Here is a 20,324-nt window from a genome sequence, read left to right on the forward strand (position 1 = left end):
TATGGGAAGAGCCATAATTGTATTTCTCAGGGATAAGTCTGGTTCATTGATCATTACATTCTTTCCCAGCAAACCTCATGATAAATTTTCCCTGTATTCTGAATTGTATCGTTAGGATTTGTAGGAACCTCTCAAGGCAGTATTAGAATATGAGGCAGCTGGGTAAATCGTAATGAGATTGCTTAGAACATCCTAGCATAATGAGACAGGTGTGAGCCTGACGGGCAAACACATGGATAGTCATGAGTTTTCCATGAAAGCCGTCTGCAGGGACCTCCTTACAAGAGAATGAAACTGGAGGAGGAGGCTCACAGCAGCCCTGAGAGGCAGGCATGGTTGTCATCAAAAGAAACTTTATAAGATCCTTCCATTAACCATGCTTCCCCCTCCCTAACTCCCAGGTGGAAACTTGCAAGTACTTCTCTCCAGAAATGGACACGTTGGCAATAATGGTCAATGTTTTTTTTGGGGGGGGGGGACATGTCTAGCTAAATAAGAAATCATCTGTGAACTAATAAGGACCTACTTGTGTGCACCTGGCTGGAATTATGCTTCTCAACAGCAGTAACATAAAGGTTGTCATATTACATGCACTAATTGGGGTTGCCGTTTATATACAGCAGAATGTTTCCATGATGCATTTAGAATTGGCCAATAGCCACTGCCAGCAGATGTCTCCGAATCACTCTGAATCCAGGAGGAATAACGCCTGCGAGGTAAGAACAGATTTCTTCTCTTTTTCTTTCTTTCTCTCTTCTTCTTTTTTGAAATGTAAAATGGATGGGATGTGTTCTAGCAGCATGAGATATTTTATACAGAAAGAATCAAGTTTTCAATTGGTGTATGCTAGCTGAATGTCAGTTCCTGAGTTACAGGGTTCACAGGTACCTAGAGGCAGAAAGCTCTGCGGCTGGAATGGAAACTTGGCTTGTTCCCTCAAGCAGGCAGCCACAATTCATTAAGCTTAAAACACATCCCTAATAGATGTTTACCTAACCCTTTTCAAAGGTTCCAGTAATGGGAAGTTGCCTTGTCTTCTCAACTTCCTCCATTGGCCTAAATAAGTGTTTTCTTGGGTTGGTTCCTTATGAAAGAAAAGAAAAAAGCAAATTGTTTTCCAGGCGTAACAGAAGGCACAGTTAAAGCAAGTCTTTAGCTTACATGTGCATCAGCATTGTGACCGCCAATACTGTATTTACTTTACCTAGACGGCACTTCAAGGAGTGTCTGCAATATTTACCAAGACTGACCATTATCTATTTAAATGTTTTTAACCACCTTTCATTCATACCATTAAGGTTCTTAAGTGGACGCACGGATAAGATCAAAACAGACCAGTGATATGCACATAAAAATGCACTTAGCCAAATGTGTTTTCCCCCCAAAACAGATTGATGAACAACTGGCAGCTTAGGAAGAGATGGCTAGGTAAAGGTAAAGGATCCCTGGACGGTTAAGTTCAGTCAAAGGTGACTATGGGGTCGCGGCGCTCATCTCGCTTTCAGGCTGAGGGAGCCGCTGTTTGTCCACAGACAGCTTTCTAGGTCATGTGGCCAGCATGACTAAAATGCTTCTGGTGCAATGGAACACCGTGACAGAAACCAGAGCGCACGGAAACACCATTTACCTTCCCACCACAGTGGTACCTATTTATCTACTTGCACTTTGGGGCGTGCTTTCAAACTGCTAGGTTGGCAGGAGCTGGGACAGAACAATAGGAGCTCACCCTGTTGTGCGGATTCAAACCGCTGACCTTCTGATCAGCAAGTCCAAGAGGCTCTGTGGTTTAGACCACAGCGCCAACTACATCCTGAAGAGATGGTTAATGCTTTAACAGCATAGAAGGTATCAGGTTTGACTAAACCTCGACTGCAGGGGAGCTTTCTTATTCTGTTAAGGGTCACATTCTCTCACAAATGTTGGAAGCCACATGCAGACAAGGGCTAGAGCCAAAGGTCAACTGAGTTTGAAGTGCTGCAGGATTGCATCCCCCCCCCCATGTTCAGACACACGTCATTGCCATGACAAAGGATGGTAAAATGATGCCACACTTTTTCAATGTGATTTAAAATTCTAGGGCATGGGTTGCAGGCACATAATTGTGGCATCCGTTCTTAAGATCTGCTCTGCAACACACCTGGATGGGAGATTGCTAGCAGAAACTTTTCATCTATGGAGAACCAGTGTGCAGTAGTGATTAGAGTGTTGGACCAGGACCTGGAAGACTCAAGTTATAATCCCCACTCAGCCACGAAACTCCTTGGATGACCTTGGTCACTCCCTGCCCCTCAACCCAGCCTAACTCACAGAGTTGTGAGGATAAAATGGAGAGAGGTAGAACCTTATACACCACCATGGGCTCTTTGGATGTGTACTATAATTTCTTTAAAAGAAAGATGGCATATAAATTGAATTAGTTAATAGTATGGACACATGGTTATCCAAGTCTTATTAGCGACTGAACCTATTAATAATCAGGATTAATTAATCTGGAATAAATAAATAAAAACAGATTAACAAAAAATTCGCAGAGCCCCCTGTTCATATGAACCAACGAGGGGCTAATGTCTTGAAAGAGCAGGCATTTTACATTAACAGCTTGATACTGTCCATTTGTCTCTTGTTGAAAGTGTTCGCTGAACAGCTTGAAACCATATTAACATGCCCATTAATCATTTTCATAAGAATTGGACATGTGCCACAACTCTTATTGCTTAGTAATCAAGCAATTCTTCTTTTTTTGTTCCAGGCAAGTGAGTCTGAATAAATTTCTGTGTTTTCTTTTATACTGCATACGGCAGGAGTGGACAACCTTTTTATTCAGGCTTAGGACTGCAGACCCTCATAGGACACCTTCTAAGGGTCTCAGGACTGCAGTAGGAAGGACCCCTACTGTCTTTATGACACAGCTTCCCTCTGCCAAAATATATACAGGTGTCTCACCACTTGCCTGGGGGTTAGGTTACGTTCCAGGTTACCCTGTGTATACATGAAATCACATATAGTAGGGAACACTGTCTAAAAAGCCTGTCAACACCCTCTTAAGCTCGGGAAACTCTTGGAAAAACCCTTGGGAAAAACAGCAGCACTTACCAGAGTGGCATGAATGGTGGCAAAAATGGTGGTCTTCCAAAAACTCCTCCAAGCTCTGACAAAAATCCACAAAAATTGGCCAGACTCCACCACAATCACTCCCTCTAAACCCCCTTTCTCAAACTCCAACTCTCCACAGGCCTCAAAGGCTCCCGGGATTGCAGTTGCAAAAGCTCCTGGGATTGCTAGCTGTTTCTTTTGGGGCCATTTCTGCAGTTTTCCTGCTCTTTTCAGGCCGTTTTTGCCCCTTTTGCAGTTTAAAGTGGTTTATTTCATTATTTCCTGGTGCTGTGCAACTACACAGTCACGCACAGGTCGAACGTGTGTAAGTGGGGAGATGCCAGCTTCTTATGCACTGTTAAATTCCACACAACAACAACAATGGTCCAGGTGTTGTTTTTCACCAAATTCTTATCCACTTCTGCAAGTGTATCTTTTTAATGCACATGGTTATGGGTTTAGAGTGGTTTTGTTCCACATTCAAATGCTGTATATTTTTTAAACCTTTGGAACTGGCAAGTACAATACATTCATCTTCAAGGAAACGTATTTCAGAAATTTGTTTCTTTTAATTTCCCTTGTGCAAAACATATTTATTATGCTCTGTATCAGAGCAATGTCACCCCGCTTCAAGATCACTAACAGTTAAGCCCAGGGGTGTAACAGTGGCATAAAATTAGTTCTCCAGCCCATGTAGACACAGTGGTGGGAGATATAATTCATTGTCCACAGGTCCCAGTGAGCACTTTATTAACTTGCCCTCCGAGACTCCTTAATGGGGTTAATTATTTAGCTACCTTAATTTACAACATATCTCTGTCTTTTGCTCGCGGCAACCGTAGTCCAAAACACCTACTGAAGAGCGAAACTGGAGGAAACGATGCAGTGAGTTCATTGAATCTGGAGGCACTGAGGATGCTAGCTTTCCTGCAGGATTTCAGACCCTGTAAACTGTGGATAAATAATATGGATTACTTATTATATTCTGCTTGAAGTGGCAATCCCGGGACTCCTTTAACACCCACTGTTAGAAGTGAAATACAAATTCAGATTGATTCTCTCCATTTTGCTGATTGTCATCACAGCTTTGACATCAGCAAAAGCAGTAATCGAGTGGGGATGGTCTGAACCAAATGGAAAATGAAAACTGTGGCTTGCAGGTATACCTTGGTTCAGGTAGGAAGAAGAGGTGGGCAGCTGCAATCAGTAGCTGATTGTTGATAAATGGAAATCATTACAAAGAACTGAGGCTGAAATGCCAACCATGAAATGGATGCTAGTCTCTCTTTTCTTCTCCCCTCTGGTCTCCATTAATTCACTGAGACCACTGAGTAACAAAGAGCAATTGCTGTGCCAGGAAATAAATAAAGCATTGTTATCTAGCTTCAAGGCGGAGAGCTAAGCATTAATACTTTGCGCAAAGGAGAGAAACTTGCCACTGTGTGTATGCTTTCTAGCTTTGATGCTCTTTCTTCAGAACTGCTTAGTAAGCTGAAGCCCATCGTCTCGTCAGGTACAAAAACGGTTCCTTTTAGTGCTGTGCCAAGAATTCCTCCCATGTTTCTTTAACCATTTCCCATCAAATAATGAGAAAATAAATTGCATCAGAAAATTGTTAAAGGGGTGGAAGAGAAATTTCAGTAAAATGTTCATGGTTGGTCTACAGCTTTTTCTCTCTGTTATGTACTGAGTTGAATAGGATCCAAACTGCAGCAGTCTGATTGGTCCTAGAACAATAGGATTCAGAATGCAGCAGTCTGATTGGTCCTAGAACAATGCAGCAGTCTGATTGGTTGGCAGGAGCCACCCAATCAAGCTCCAGATAGAAGTGAATCCACAACCTGATTGGCCTACAGGAGAATTCCGGAATTAGCCAATCACATGCAGCCCATTGTGTAAATAATGTATATAAAGCAGATACTTTGAGGGGACTTTCATTCCCTCCTCACCACTATGAGCTCAATAAAGAGCATGAAATCCACTCTAGACTCTGAGTATATTTCACTCTCTCTTACCTTTTGAGGCAACTATGGGGTATTCTGATGTTACATATTTCATCGACATGTGCATTTTTCATACAATTTCCCATTGTTCAAAATTGGGATTGTGCATATGGCTGAAGATTGTGCAAAGTTTAGTCGGTATACACACATTTCCCAAGACCTGTTGGTGATTCTGTGTATTGACTGGGAATTGTGCACAGTTCCTTCTTTGTGGAAGAATTATGTGCACATTATCCATGAGACCTGCTGAATGTGCACAATGGTTGGTTGTTATGAATGTTATGGACAGTTATGCACTGAAACTCACTTTCTTTAGGAGGTAAAAAAAGAGAAAGGACTCCTGGCTCAGCCCCTGTTGGCTTATATGAGTGAAACACAAAATATAAAAGGTGGTTCATTAACACTATCAAGCAAACATGAATTTAAAAACCTGAAGGACAATGGAAGAGTCCATTAACAGGCATTGACAGTGTTGATGTCTTTAAAATGTAAGAGATTGGTTTGTGAAGCATAACCAATCCTAAACTGATCCATGTTCAGGAAATTGTCCCTAGCAATGCAACACTTTCATCATTCTTCCCTGTATCCTAATGGTGAGAATCTTTCAAAGCTTGCTATAGGATAACATTTAATTTTCACTTGTCAGATCTTGTAGCGGGGTGGGGGGACTTCTCTAATGATAGGATTACTGGACCACTTATGTTTATATACATTTCTTTCTGAAGATAGCCCAAGGAAGAAGAAGAAGAAGAGTTTGGATTTGATATCCCGCCTTTCACTCCCCTTCAGGAGTCTCAAAGCGGCTAACAATCTCCTTTCCCTTCCTCCCCCACAACAAACACTCTGTGAGGTGAGTGGGGCTGAGAGACTTCAAAGAAGTGTGACTAGCCCAAGGCCACCCAGCAGCTGCAGGTGGAGGAGCGGAGACGCGAACCCGGTTACCCAGATTACGTGACTACCGCTCTTAACCACTATACCACACTGGCTACACCACACAAACATAATTCATTGCTCCTGAAAGAATGTGTTCTTGGATTATATGTATGCATCAATCCTGACATCTTGTGCTTATAAATTATTTTTCTTTATTTGGGGTGGCATCTAACCAACTTGTTCTGTCAGTGTACTTGCTCAGTTGAACTTCTCCCCTCTTCCTGTCCCCATGGGCACTCTGTACCTTCCCTACATCTGCTCAGAAAAACCCAGAACAGATTTAGTGGGTGTACGAGGGGGGGGGAGAGGGGGAACATTCATTGTGCAAGTGGAAATCTTTGTACTGACAGAATGAGCTAGCTGGATACTGCCCAGAGCATCCATCATTATTTCTTAGGTGACATCTTTAAAGCAGTGTTTCCCAACCGGTGTTCCGCGGCACACTAGTGTGCCGTGAGACATTGGCTGGTGTGCCGTGGGAGGGAGGCGGGCGAGTCGGGCGGTGAGAGGCGGCGGCGGCGAGGATCCACGTCGAGCTGGGGGCGGCCCCGCGGTGGTGGTGCCGAGGTTTCTCTCTCCATTCTCCCCTCACACACACACACAGGAAATAACACAGGATCAGCTGACAGGACCCAGCCAATGGGGCGGCGGCGGGGCAGCGCGTGCAAAAGGGAGGAGCGCGAGACAGCGGACGAGGAGGAGGCCGGCATGTCCGGGCAGCAGCAGCAACAACAGCAGCAGCAACTCCCGGCGGCGGCTCCTCAAGCCCCGGGCAACCCTACTCCCTCACCGGCCTCGGCCGCCCTCCTGCTCCACCCGCCGCCGCCTCCCCCGCCACCGCCGACCACCTCGGCCCCGCCGCCGCCCCTCCTCTGCCCGCTATCGCCACCACCACCACAACAGCCGCCATCGCCTCAGCTGCCGCCGTCCCTCAGTCCCTCGCTCTGCTGCCTCCTCCCCCCCCACCCCCAAAGCTTGGAGGTTCCCCGGCAAGGGGGAGGGGAAAAAATTGAAAACTTTCACTTTCGTGCGTCCCTCCCGGCGTGACGCTGCGCGCTGACGTCACGGGGCTGTAATGGTGGTGTGCCGCGAGATTTTTTTCATTAAACAGGTGTGCCGTTGCCCAAAAAAGGTTGGGAAACACTGCTTTAAAGGATAGCAACAATAGTTTCCCATGTTCGGGAAATTGGTAAGTTACCTGTTCTGGATGGGGTTTGCACTCCTTCTGAAGGAATAATTGCATAGCTTGGAGTTAGTCCTGCACACATCTTTGTCACTAGAGGCCCAAGTGTCCTCTGTGGCTAAGAAATGCCTTTTACCAGCTTTGTCTAGGGCCATTCCTGCCTGACCACTGTAGTCCAAGGCTAGTAACTCTAATGTGCTCTATGTGGGGCTGCCCTTGGTGTTACTGGCCTAGTAGGGAGGACCTGAAACACCCTGGGTGGCATGCCTGACTAATGGAGCCAGAGTTGACTTGGTTTGGTGGGGTGTGACTTGGGCTTAGCACTCCCTCAGTGTCTGTTGGTTTCCTGTCTTAAGTCCAGTGGCGTAGCGTGTGGGGTGCAGGGGGGGCCGGCCGCACCGGGCGCAACATCTGGGGGTTAGGGTTAGGAGGTGCAAATCCACGGGTTAGGGGGCGCAAATCCACGGGTTAGGGGGTGCAAATTACTTGCCTTGCCCCGGGTGCTGACAACCCACGCTACGCCACTGCTTAAGTCTAGTCTTCCACATTTCTGCATCAGTTCTTGGGGGTTTTTTTGGGGGGTGAATCCTCCTATGAATCCATTAGCATTTTAGTGCCCGTTTCTGCTAATATGCACATTTTTTACAAGGAATTACCCCCAGACATAATGTTAGTTTCACTCATCTATGCGTTTGAATGCAGAGTTTCGCTAGATATACACAACTCGGTACACATTCTTTGGTTGTGTTCTTTGATTAAATGTATGCTGGTTGGAGAACTGCATCACAGCATATTGCTTCAAAAAGTGCAACTTGGGTAGGGTTGCATTAAGATTGAACTATCTTCTCCCCCATCCTTACCTGCCACACAACATGATGTGGGTTGTGGGTGTGTGATGAGACTGGAACAATGACTTTCAGTTCAGCAGGCTAGGCTGGAGTTCATCCACAAATGGTTATCCCTTTAATTAAATGTCTACACTAAGAGGTTAGTTCCAAAAAGAAAGAAAGAAAGCCCTGCCCTTTCACTGTGTCTGCAATCCACCCTTTCAATTCCTGAAGGAAAGGGGGATTTTATTCTAGCCTAGTTTTCATAAATAACCAGTGTCGTCTCAGACCCAGAAAGACTTGTTACTCTTGATTCATTTCTGTTCTGGGATCAAGCTTTCAATTAAAACCGCATGACACTTAAATATTTATTTCCACCCAGCCTAATAATTTAATTCTGAGTACCACCATAAAGTTTTCAACCAAGGCTTAAATTAAAAAGGAGACTACGCAACCTCTGTGATCATAATTAATCAGGTGAGGGCTAGGCACGAATGCATATTGACCATATATATTAATGCAATGAAGACCTCTGAGGGATGACTTGGCTCCTATATCTGTCTATAGAAAGAGGCAGAATTATGCAAACTACATAAATAATTTAGAGATATTCAGTGCATGCTGTGGCAATAATTAGAAGTCACTGCCACCAGTATATCTCACAATGCTCTCAGAACTATGAGAATGAAGCTTAACTACACAAATCAGATCCTTTGTAATCCTATTAACATTTTATAGTCCAGAGATATAAAATCTTCCCTGTTGCTGAATTGTATATTACGTATTTGTTTTCTTGCAGTTGTCATAGGCAGAGACATGTTGTAACACTAAAAGATTACTTCATTAACTTGTAAGCTATGAGCTCCTTACTTTATATAGGTTGCTGCCCTCTGCTAGGCCTTCCCCCCCCCCTTTTCCCCCCAGGCAGAATAAGGCATACACTTATTCATGCAGATTTTGCTATACGGGTAAAGCCGGAAATAGAGGGGGGAGAGCCAATGGTGCACCAAGAAATACAACAGGATTTCCCCTTTCTATCCTTTCCTTTCCTTTCCCATGCTCCCATAACTGCTCTGTGGGGTTCTCTAACTCCCTGGAGTAGATTCAGGTTTGTGTGCAGGGGCTCCAGCAGGGAGCAGAGGAAGTCCCATTCGTGCAAGCAAATGGAGGGAACCAGTGGAACATGGTTCTCTCTGGGAATGACCAAAGGACAGGGTAGGACATACTGGAGGTGGCATCACTCTGTACATCGAGGGTGGCACTGAATCCAGCAAGCAAGCTCCTCCACAGAATCATTGTGAGTGGTGATACCAGGCCCCAAGAGGAATTTATGGCTAATTTAAGGCCCCAAGTAATTTAAGGCCCCAAGAGGCTGCTATCCCACAGATCGAGATGCTGAGGGATGGAGAAAGAAATCAAGGAAGCATTCAAGAGAGGAAATGTTGCAGTAATGGGTTGGAACCTTAGATGACAAGGGAGTCAAAGGTGAGCTAAAGGGGGAAAGTCATTATTGTTCTGTTCTGTATATACATTTTGTTAAATGACAAAATGCCTTGCCTACTTTGCGTTATTCAGGACCAACTAGTATTTGGGAGCATTTTTTCTTGACCTTGACAGAAGCCATAGCTTAATAATCATATCCCAGCTATTCAAAAGTATCCGCATCCTAATTTTAGAAGGGCAGGAAATCTAATTAATTTACACTAAGTGGCTTTGCCATTTTTTATTGTGAGTTGTTTTCTTTTTTTTGTAAAGTGCATATTATCATACTTATTTGCACAGATGTATATCACCTGCTGAGAACAATGCTACACCCAATTTGCTCCAGCAAATTAGAACAATTAAAAATAACTCAGCAAAATTGATACTGAATCTTCAATTACATCTATGCCTAGAAGACGAAGCACATTTCATACAGCTCTTGACTTGCTCATTGTGTCCTCTAAAGCTCTGCTATGGAACCATTTTATGCTGGGGGTTTATTCATAAACTGTTTACTGGTGTTAGTTGCACAGCCTGACTGGCCTCATGAATCACATATTACTTCTGTGGTGTCCTCCATTGAATGACCTATGCTCCATATTCAGGTGCAATCTGTTATTCTTGTCACAAATATCCCACAGACATTGCACAAATGTTCAAGAAAATTCAGAGGTGAATGCAAGAAACTTTGAGATGTCCAGAAAAGTGCTTCTACAACTGAGGCACAACAATTTGTAGGGTTTCAATGAATGGATGGATAGGCCTTTGTTCAGGGATGACCTTTGCCCTGTGTGTTGGGGAGTGCTGTGTGCAAGAGTGCCACACTTCTTGCATCTAACATTACCTGAATCATATAGGAAACCATTACAATCCTTGGGGGTTTCTAATTCCAGATATTCACCTGAGCTACATCAATGTGGTCCTGGTAATGATCCAGTGAATATAGGTCATGCTCAGCAACCATCATCATTATGCTCAGCAAAGGTAATAATTAAATTTTGCTCTGTAACGATTTCTAAGCACTGGAAAGAAACAGCCAAACATCATAACAGATCAAATCCTGTTAGAGGACTTCCCTAAAATGTTCCTCTGTATTTAGAAAGCCATGGGCTTTGCAGATAATGGAGCACAAGAAGTCACTCATAGCAGCTGTCCATCAGTTGAGGAAATTTCCAAGCTGAGCATTAGACACACAGAAATATTTTGATACCAGGAGCAATTTCCAGAGATGCTGCTCATCTCTTCCTGTTTGGTCTAGGCATGTCCAACTCCCAAGAGACTGTGATGTACTCCCAGTATTAAAAAACCGGCAATGATCTACCCATTGTCATTGGAGGGAGGACGAGCATGCATGGGGTGAGTGGATTGACCAGAGTTGTTGGGGAGTAGGCTTGCACAGAGTTTTTTTTGCTTCCCCTCCCGTAACTTTTTATACACAATAAGGATCCCATGATCTACCAGGATCAGCTGGGGATCTACCGGTAGATCGCGATCTACTGGATGGAAATCCCTGGATTCCTTTTGAATAGGTTAAACCCCATAATTTCTACATTCCCATCATGGGTCTCATTCCAAGCCAAAGCCAAACTTCCAGAAATCAGAATGTGCAATAGGGACTTTCCTGGCACTTAAGCCTTGGTGTTTCATGTATGATTCAGTTAGCATGTCTTCCTTTTTCCTTGGAGGAGGAATCAGTCATCTGGTTATCAGCCATAGAAAAATGAAAAAGAGGCATGGCAGAGCCTGGAGGTGAAGCCTATTGTCAGGACACATGATAAGGAAATATTTTAACCAATGAGCAAATAACTAAATAAATATGGGTAATTTTTGCATATCATGGGAATGTCGAAGAATAAAGTAACATAGTCTACTCATCAAACAAATACCTGCATTTTCCATGTAATTAAACCTCTAGAACCAGATCTGCCAATTCTCTGCTAAATTCAATTCTGCCAATTAAATTAGTAACCCCCATGTCACTAATTACCAGGATTTTACAGAGAATGAACATTTCTAATTAGTTCTGTGTTACACATGCTACAAATTCAGTCAAAGTCTTTGTGATAAATAGTGAACAGCTGCTACTGACAATACCTAGATATTGATCTTCCTCCTTTTTTAATTTCAGAAGGCATGTTCAGTTGGGTTCCTGGTGGTTCTCTGCATAAAGGTGGGTGGGCAGGGTCATCAGCAGGGAAGAGAAACCCTACCAGGAAATATCTGGAGAGTTTATTCTAAATCCAGGCAAATGTAAGAAAAGAACAAATAAATATTATTAGAGAATAGTAGGAGTCAGTTCTTCTAAGGAATGGCATTTCCAGCTGTTCACTGGTATATTGTACAAAAAACAGGAACATATCACATTTATTAATAATTATACTTTGAGGTTGCACAACTGATAATGGAATTAAATCAAACACAATGATGGCAGCAGCATTTTAACAGTAGATAATGCTGTGCATAATTTATTTTTTTTTTTTATAATAATTTTTATTACATTTTTTGCAGAAATAACAAAGAGATCAAAAAATAAAAAGAAAAAAAGACAAGAAAAAAAAGGAAAAAGAAAAACACGACCATTTCGATAACTCATTTCAAATTTCCATTGGACTTCCCCCATCCCTCGCAGAATGCATTTCTTGACAATAAATTTATCAGCAAATTATATCCTTATTTCGTGTGTTTCTTTCTATTTTCAATTACAGTTTAAGTTTAAATCTCTTGATCAACATATACTCTAAGCAATATACCATAATATCGTTTTTACCCATTTAAACCTTGATTCTTTCATAAATCTTATCAAATTTCATAAATAATTAAGTTTTGTTACTGGGGCTAGATTCCCAATCACACGACATCTTATGTTTCATATAACTTATAATACTTTTGCAAATAGTCTTTAAATTTTTTCCAGTCCTCCTCCATTGCTTCTTCTCCCAAGTCTCGGATCCTTGCAGTCATCTCGGCTAATTCCATGTAGTTCATCAGTTGCGTGTGCCAGTCCTCCAGTGTGGGCAAATCTTGGGTCTTCCAATGCTTAGCGATAAGAATTCTTGCTGCTGTTGTAGCGTACATAAAAAAGGTTCTATCCTTTTTAGACACCTTCTGGCCGACAATGCCCAGAAGGAAGGCCTCTGGTTTCTTGGGAAAAGTGTACTTAAACACCTTTTTTAACTCATTATAGATCATTTCCCAGAAGGCCTTCAGTCTTGGGCAGGTCCACCAGAGGTGAAAGAATGTTCCCTCAGCTTCCTTGCATTTCCAACATTTGTTATCGGACAGATGGTAAATCTTAGCTAACTTAACCGGGGTCATGTACCACCTGTATACCATTTTCATAATGTTTTCTTTCAAAGCATTACATGCAGTAAACTTCATACCGGTGGTCCATAACCTTTCCCAGTCATCAGACATAATATTATAACCAATGTCCTGAGCCCATTTTATCATTGCTGATTTAACTGTCTCATCTTGAGTGTTCCATTTAAGCAGCAAGTTATACATTCTGGATAATAACTTGGTCTTTGGTTCAAGCAACTCTGTCTCAAGTTTCGATTTTTCCACCTGGAAACCTGTTTTTTTGTCTAACTTAAAAACCTCATTAATTTGGGCATAATGCAGCCAATTTTGCACCTTATCCTTTAGTTTTTCAAAGCTCTGCAATCTCCAGTTACCTTCAATATTTTCTATTATTTCCCAATATTTCGGCCAATAAGCCTCCATATTGGTTGTTTTCCGAGCTTTGGCCTCTATTGGTGAGATCCACCTCGGAGTTTTACTTTCCAATAAGTCTTTGTATTTTTTCCAGACCATATATATTGCTTTTCTGACAATATGGTTTTTAAACATTCCATATGATTTACCCTTGTCATACCACAAATACGCATGCCAACCTGACGAATTGTTAAAGCCTTCCAGATCTAGGACATCAGTGTTTTCTAATAGAATCCAATCTTTCATCCAGCAGAAGGCTGCCGCTTCATAGTATAACCTTAGGTCCGGCAGGGCAAACCCCCCTCTCTCTTTTGCATCAGTTAATATCTTAAACTTTATTCGGGGCTTTTTGCCCTGCCAGACAAACCTAGAAATGTCCTTCTGCCACTTTCCAAAACATTCCACTCTGTCCACAATCTGCAAGGCTTGAAACAGAAACAACATCTTTGGCAAAACGTTCATCTTTATAGCTGCAATTCGGCCTAACAAGGATAATTTCAGTCTTGACCAAATTTCTAAATCTTTTTTAACTTCTAACCAACATTTCTCATAATTATCTTTAAATAGATTCAAATTCTTAGAAGACAGATTGACCCCCAGGTATTTCACTTTCTTAACAATATTTAGTTCTGTCTCTTTCTGAAACCCTTCTGTTTCCATGGCCGTCAAGTTTTTCCCTAAGACTTTAGTTTTTTGCTTGTTCAACTTAAAACCCGCCACCCAACCAAATTTCTGGATCAGTTCTAAAACTCTTTTTGTACTGGGTTCTGGCTCCTGTAGTGTTAAAACCAGGTCATCTGCAAATGCTTTCAGTTTATATTGTTTCGCTCCGACCCGTATTCCTTGTACCTGCCGATCCTCCCTTATCATGTTCAGCAAAACCTCCAGGACTGAAATAAACAATAAAGGGGATAGGGGGCACCCCTGTCGTGTTCCTTTTTCAATATGAAGTTCTTCTGTCACCACATTGTTCACTATCAACTTAGCTTTTTGTTCTGAATAGATTGCTTCTATTCCATTCTCAAACCCCCTTCCCACTCCCATCCCTTCCAAATTTTTCTTCATAAATTTCCAGGAAATGTTGTCAAAGGCCTTCTCCGCATCTATAAAGATCAATACTGCTTTGGTGTTAATATTTGTTTGTAAAAGTTCCAAGATATCAATAATGTTCCTGGTATTGTCAAACAAATGTCTGCCTGGGAGAAAGCCGGCCTGGTCTTTATGGATTATCTCATTTAATACTTTTTTAAATCTGTTGGCCAGAATATCCGCAAATATTTTGTAATCCACATTTAGGAGTGAGATGGGACGGTAGTTCTTAAGTTGAGTTTTTTCAGTTTCCACTTTGGGTATCAATGTGATGAATGCTTCTTTCCACGTATCTGGTGCCTTCCCTCCCCCCATAATCTGGTTACAAACCTCCTCTAGTGGTTGTATCAAATAGTCTTTTAGCGTCCTATAATACTTGGAGGTAAGTCCATCAGGTCCTGGAGATTTGCCCAGCTGCATATCCTGAATGGCATCCTCGATTTCCTGTTGTGTTATTTTACAATTCAAGGTTGATCTCTTCTCTTGAGATATTTCTGGAAGACCATTTTCTTTCAAGAATTGTTCTATCTCGGTTACATCCTCAGGTCCTTGTGTATACAATTTTTTAAAATATTTCTGGAAACACTTTCTAATTTCTCCCGGTTTCTGGATGTTCTTTCCTTCAACTTCTAGATTGGTAACATAGTTTAATTTTTGTCTCTTTTTCAACTGCCAAGCTAGCAGTTTCCCACATTTATTCGCCGATTCAAATGATCTTTGTTTCATTTGTTTAATTCTCCATTCCACTTCTTGGTTGATCAGTTGCGCATATTGTGACTGGTGGAATTTAATTTCTCTTAAGGTCTCTTTGGATTTTGGGTTTAATCTTAATTTTTTCTCGCCGTCCCTTATCTTCTCCAATATCTTGTCCTTTTTACCATTCCAGAGTTTTTTCTTAATCGTATTCTGTTGTATCAGAAACCCTCTCATAACAGCTTTGCTCGCGTCCCAGATTATTCTTTTTTCCACCGAGGTGTTCAAGTTGATTTCAAAATAATCCTTTAAAGCTTTTTGGGCCTTCTTTACAATCTCTTGATCTCTTAGCAGGTTGTCATTCATTTTCCATCTGAAGGAGTCGGCAGTAGTAAATCTCATTTCCATTTTCAGAGCGTTATGGTCGGAGCAAGTCTTTGGGCAGATTTCTATTTTTGTGGTCTTAGGTGCCAGCCCTCTAGTTGTCCAAATTTGGTCGATCCTTGTCCATGACAGGTGGGCCTCAGAAAAGAAAGTTCCTTCTTTACCGAGGGGGTTTCTCGTCCTCCATGAGTCAATTAAATCCATATTGTCAGTTAGTTCAAAGAAAGTTTTTGGTAGTCTTCCATCTTTAGTCAAATTCTGGTTCTGTGACTTATCCATAAAGGTAGAGACAACCCCATTCATGTCTCCCATCATAATGATGTTAGAATAGTCCAGATAGTCCAATAATGTCTCATGCAGCTTCTTATAAAATTCTGATTTCCCCTCGTTTGGTGCATAAATTCCTAATATCAAAATTTTCTCTCCTTGGGTCGAAATCTCAATAGCCAGGATTCTTCCTTGTTCATCTTTAAACAAAAATTTCGGTGAAAGAGTCTCTTTGGCGTAAATCACCACGCCTCTCTTCTTGACTCTATCTGATGAGATAAATTCTTGGCCTAATCTTTTATTTGTTAACACCTTCCTGTGAGCCCTTGTCACATGGGTTTCTTGCAAACAAATTATGTCCAAGTTCTCTTTCTTTAGGATATGGAAGATCCGTTTGCGTTTTTCTGGGGAATTCGCGCCATTAATGTTCCAACTATACAGCTGCAGAGACATCTTGTATCAATCTGTTGTTAGTCTTGTGGGGTGTCTTCTTTTTTGTCCGAGTCCGAAGGTGGTAACTCTTTCCCTGACTCTGGTGGTGGCCAAATAGCTGCTCCTTTCTGTAGGTCTTCTCCGTGATCGTGTAGGAACTTCTGGCAATCCTCTTTCGTTTTGATTTTTATCTTCTTTCCTTTGTATTTAAATAAGACGCCTTGTGGAAACTCCCACCTGTAAGGTATTCCGTTACCTCTCAGAAGTCCAGTTAGGTCAGTGTAGTTGGCTCTTAGATCCAGTAATTGTTTGGGAATATCTTTGTAAATTTGTGCTCTTCTATCCTGGATCACAAGTGCTTTATTGAAGTGTAAATCAAGTAGCTTGTCTCTCTCCTGTTTAGTCCTTAAAATAATCAAACAGTCTCTAGGCCTGTCCTTCCCAGCGACTCTTCCCAATCTAAATGCAGTCGTTATTTTGAAATCTGTGTCTTGATTTATACCCCAGAATTTGGAAAATTCTGCCGTTAGAAAGCCGGTCAAATCCTCTTTCTCAATCTCTGGGATAAAGCGTAATCTCAGGTTATTTTCCCTGTTTCGCAGTTCCACCAAAGACAGGTAGGCCTGCTGGTCTGTAATATGTTTGTGGAGCGGTCTTACCTCTCCTTTCAATTCCTCCACTCCTTTGGCTGCGGCCTCTGCTTTCCCAATCGCAGCCTCCGCCAATTTTCGATTTTCAAATGTTACGTCGTTTAAGTTTCCAATATCCTGTGAATGCTTAGCCACCTGTTCCGAAAGTTTGGTAATTGAAGATGTGGCTAAGTCAATTTTTGCAGTTTGATCATCCACTTTTTTGTTCAAAATTGCGAATTGTTGTAACATTTCCTCTAAAAGAGTGTTAGATCCTCCAGATGCCATATCCTCACCTATTGGTTGTTCAGCTTCTTCAGCTGGTGTTGTTGGCGAGGGTGCAGTCTGTAAAACAGCAGGGACTGAAGATCTGCGTCCCTGAGAAAACAGGGTTGTTTGTGTCAGTTTGCCTTTCCCTGCCTTCGACGCAGCTCTTGTTTTTACTTTATCGCTCATTCCACACCTGTCTTTGGATTCAAGGTCAGGCTGTCAAAAGTTTCATGAGAAAGGCAGGCACAAGCGTAAACAATCCAACCACAGAAAGACAAAGCAAAGTTAGTTCTCAGGAAATTGTAAGTCCCAAGTTCCACTAGAGGGAGTAAGTTGCAATTCAGGGAAGAAGAAACAAAGTTTCAGACGCCATTAAAGTTCCTTAAGTTAAGTAAATTAACGCTGATCCTTGGAAAAGACCTTTTCCCTCTAGCAGAGCTCTCACAATGTTGCCATAAGCTTCTTAAAAGGTGCAAAAGTACAGTTGTTTAATTGTATCCAACAGTAATGCCTCTAAGTGTCCATTTCAAATTTATAAGTGTATCCGCAAAGTAGCCTTTTGTCCCACTGCAAGTCCGGGACTGGGGGTTTTAAAGTCTTTAAAATTTAAAAAAGTCCGGCAGAGGAGAAAGTCCCCAGATAAGGTACAGAAAATAGCAAGGAAATAAAGGTAACTTGCCTGCTTCAGTTTCCGACTTTTCCGAACGTATGATGTCTCACTTTAAAATCTCTCCGCACTGCTTCCAGCTTGTCAAATCTTTGCTTTTGATCACTAGCATCCTCGGGAGACGGACTTCCTTTTTCTCGCCTCCCGCTTTCAGCCAAATTCGTAAATTTGTAATCCAATTTTGAGTAAATCTTACTCACGAGTAGTTGGTTTGTAATCCAATGTAAAAGGAAGAAAGGTCGGCGCTCATCCGCAACAGCCACGCGGCTTCACTCCCGCAGAAAGAGCGATGAATCCACAGCACCGCTTCCCCTCCGCGCTTCCGGAGCCCCTTACGGGGTCCCTTCTTCGTTTTGGGGGTCGCTCTAGGTGCCCGCCGGATCCCACGGCCACGAGCTCACTCTGCTCGTAGTTTTTCTTAATGGGTCGTCGCTTTGCCGCAGCAAACGACCCTTTTCTGCGGAGCCCCTCTTCGCAGCGCAAAGAGGACCGCCATTGCTTGTTTCGCGCCGCCTCCGGAAGTTTCAATGCTGTGCATAATTTAAAGGAGGTGATAATGGTACTTATGCTGCTTTCTCTGTTAATAAACCAGGCTTCTAATGTTTAAGAAAATAATATTGTTAACTTGTAAAGACAACATTTACTGTGCTGCAGGGATCTCTCTCTATTCTTCCTTGCCAAGGAAGCCACTTCTCACTCATATCAACCACTCTTAAAGACCAGTGTAATATTACTCCACAGTGGTGGTGACAGTACATTTTCCACTTTCGACCTGAACACTAATTTTCAGTGATAGGAAGATTCAATGGATGGTCTGATTTTACTATGCACACATTGCGTATACATGAAATATTCTTCCAGAACCTGAATTCTCTGCATGGGTGTTGTACTTGTGTTGTGAGCCCTACACTTTTAGTTGCAGACTGTTGCTGAACAATAAACTACCTAAGATCCGAAGTGGGTTACTTTTTATTATTTATTTAGAATATTTATAAATCATTTGTTAAAAAGCTCTCTAGGTAGTGTAGAAATAAAATTGGAGATAGACTTCAAATGACACCCACCTTACCATTAGAAGAAAGGACTCTGGTTAGATGCAAATGTCTTATTCTTCACCTGATCACCTCTGCATGTGTCTCAGTTTGGTCATTCATTATCCCTGGGGAGAATAACAGTGACAAAAGCCCCTTTCCAACAAGCACTGTTCCTAATGGAAGCTTAATCAACGATCATTTGAATTTCTTAAAGTTAGGATGTGTCTTTGAGGATTGGTGTATAATTGGTAATACCACATCACAATGTATACAAGTTATAAATTTTCAGGGAGAATGGTTAGTTATCTTCTAGGCAGTTGTTTTTTGTTTTGTTTTTTTACAGATTTTGTACAGTTGATTTCCTATGTGCTGGTTGATTATATCCACTTCCCATATATATGAGCTCAGTGGACCATCGTTACACTTTATGAGTCATAAACATCAGGTTTAAAATATGAACGTATTGCATGTGTTGCCAAAAGACATTACAGAGACATTATATTTGAATTGTTCCTTTTTTGTACACCTATTTCATTTTATTTTGCCACATAAATTTCCTCTCAGGGAAAAAATGCTTACAGTGCTAACTATTATTTCAAGCATCTTTCTCTAGCCAGCCACCAAGGTAAACTCATTTGAAAACTTGACATTACATTGCAATGGATAATTGACACTCAAAATGCTTTGGGTATAAAATCTGTACAGGAGCATCAAATGACAGAGAAGCCATATATTGTTCCAAGCGGTACTCACAAATCTATGAGGAACTGAGGATTTCTTAACAGAGAATGTTGACAAAGAGGATAATGTCAATGTTCTGTGTTAAGAATCCTCAGTTCCCTATAGAATTGTGAGTACTTTTTGGAATGATACAAGGCTTCTCTGCCATTTGATGCTATAGTACAAGTTTTACACACACACACACACACACACACACACACAGAGAGAGAGAGAGAGAGAGAGAGAGAGAGAGAGAGAGAGAGAGATATTACTTACATTGCTTTTTTTAAAAAAAGCATGTGAAATTCAGGAGCCTTAGTAGAGCCTCAGCAATAGCCTGTCAGCAGCATTGTGAGACGGCATTGAGATAAGGCCTACATATTGCACAGGTTGAAGCAATCTGATGCTCCCTTTGGCATCCTTGCAGAACCCTGGCCATGTTGCTCCTTTACCCTTCCTCTCTTCATAAGCAGCAGGTGATGTTGCTGCTGCTGTGAGGCTATTGCTGCACCCCACTAGGGAACACATTTTTTTGGGAAACACACAACGTTGTAAATATTGGGGCAATTTGTGAGGAAGAAGGGGAAACTGGGGATATCCAATTTTGGCAGAAGTCCCATGAACATTGTAAAATGTACTTGCACACAGAAATGTCAGGGCCAGAGATGGGGTTCATTGTGTGTAGCAGGGGAATGACTGGACACCTCTGTGGAGCAGCTGAATGAGGAAGGGAACATAAATAATTCCCAGCAACCTTAGGGAGATGGCAGAACAAGCAGGGACTGGCTCCCTTGGCGTCATGCAAGTGTACAGCTGCTAGTCATGCAATGAACTGCACCGGTATTAGCAACTGATAGCCAAGGGGCAGGGAACTTCTGGCCCTCTAGATGTTGCTGGACTCCAA

The 20,324-nt window shown here is 42.1% G+C and overlaps 2 long non-coding RNA genes across 2 annotated transcripts in view; one reads left to right on the forward strand and one right to left on the reverse strand.

Moving 5' to 3' along the window:
* LOC309525497 overlaps window positions 1-20,324 on the forward strand; it is a 602,601-nt gene that overhangs the window by 232,523 nt on the left and 349,754 nt on the right. The gene's annotated exons all lie outside the window — the stretch shown is intronic.
* Window positions 3,677-19,509, reverse strand: LOC309527623. The gene is made up of 4 exons (XR_014217267.1): window positions 19,454-19,509; window positions 18,731-18,825; window positions 11,616-11,755; window positions 3,677-4,044 (listed from the first exon to the last, which is right to left on the reverse strand). It is a non-coding gene; the product is annotated as an uncharacterized lncRNA (long non-coding RNA).

The sequence above is a fragment of the Podarcis vaucheri genome, assembly GCF_965113315.1.
Source record: "Podarcis vaucheri genome assembly, chromosome: 2".
Lineage (NCBI taxonomy): Eukaryota > Metazoa > Chordata > Lepidosauria > Squamata > Lacertidae > Podarcis > Podarcis vaucheri.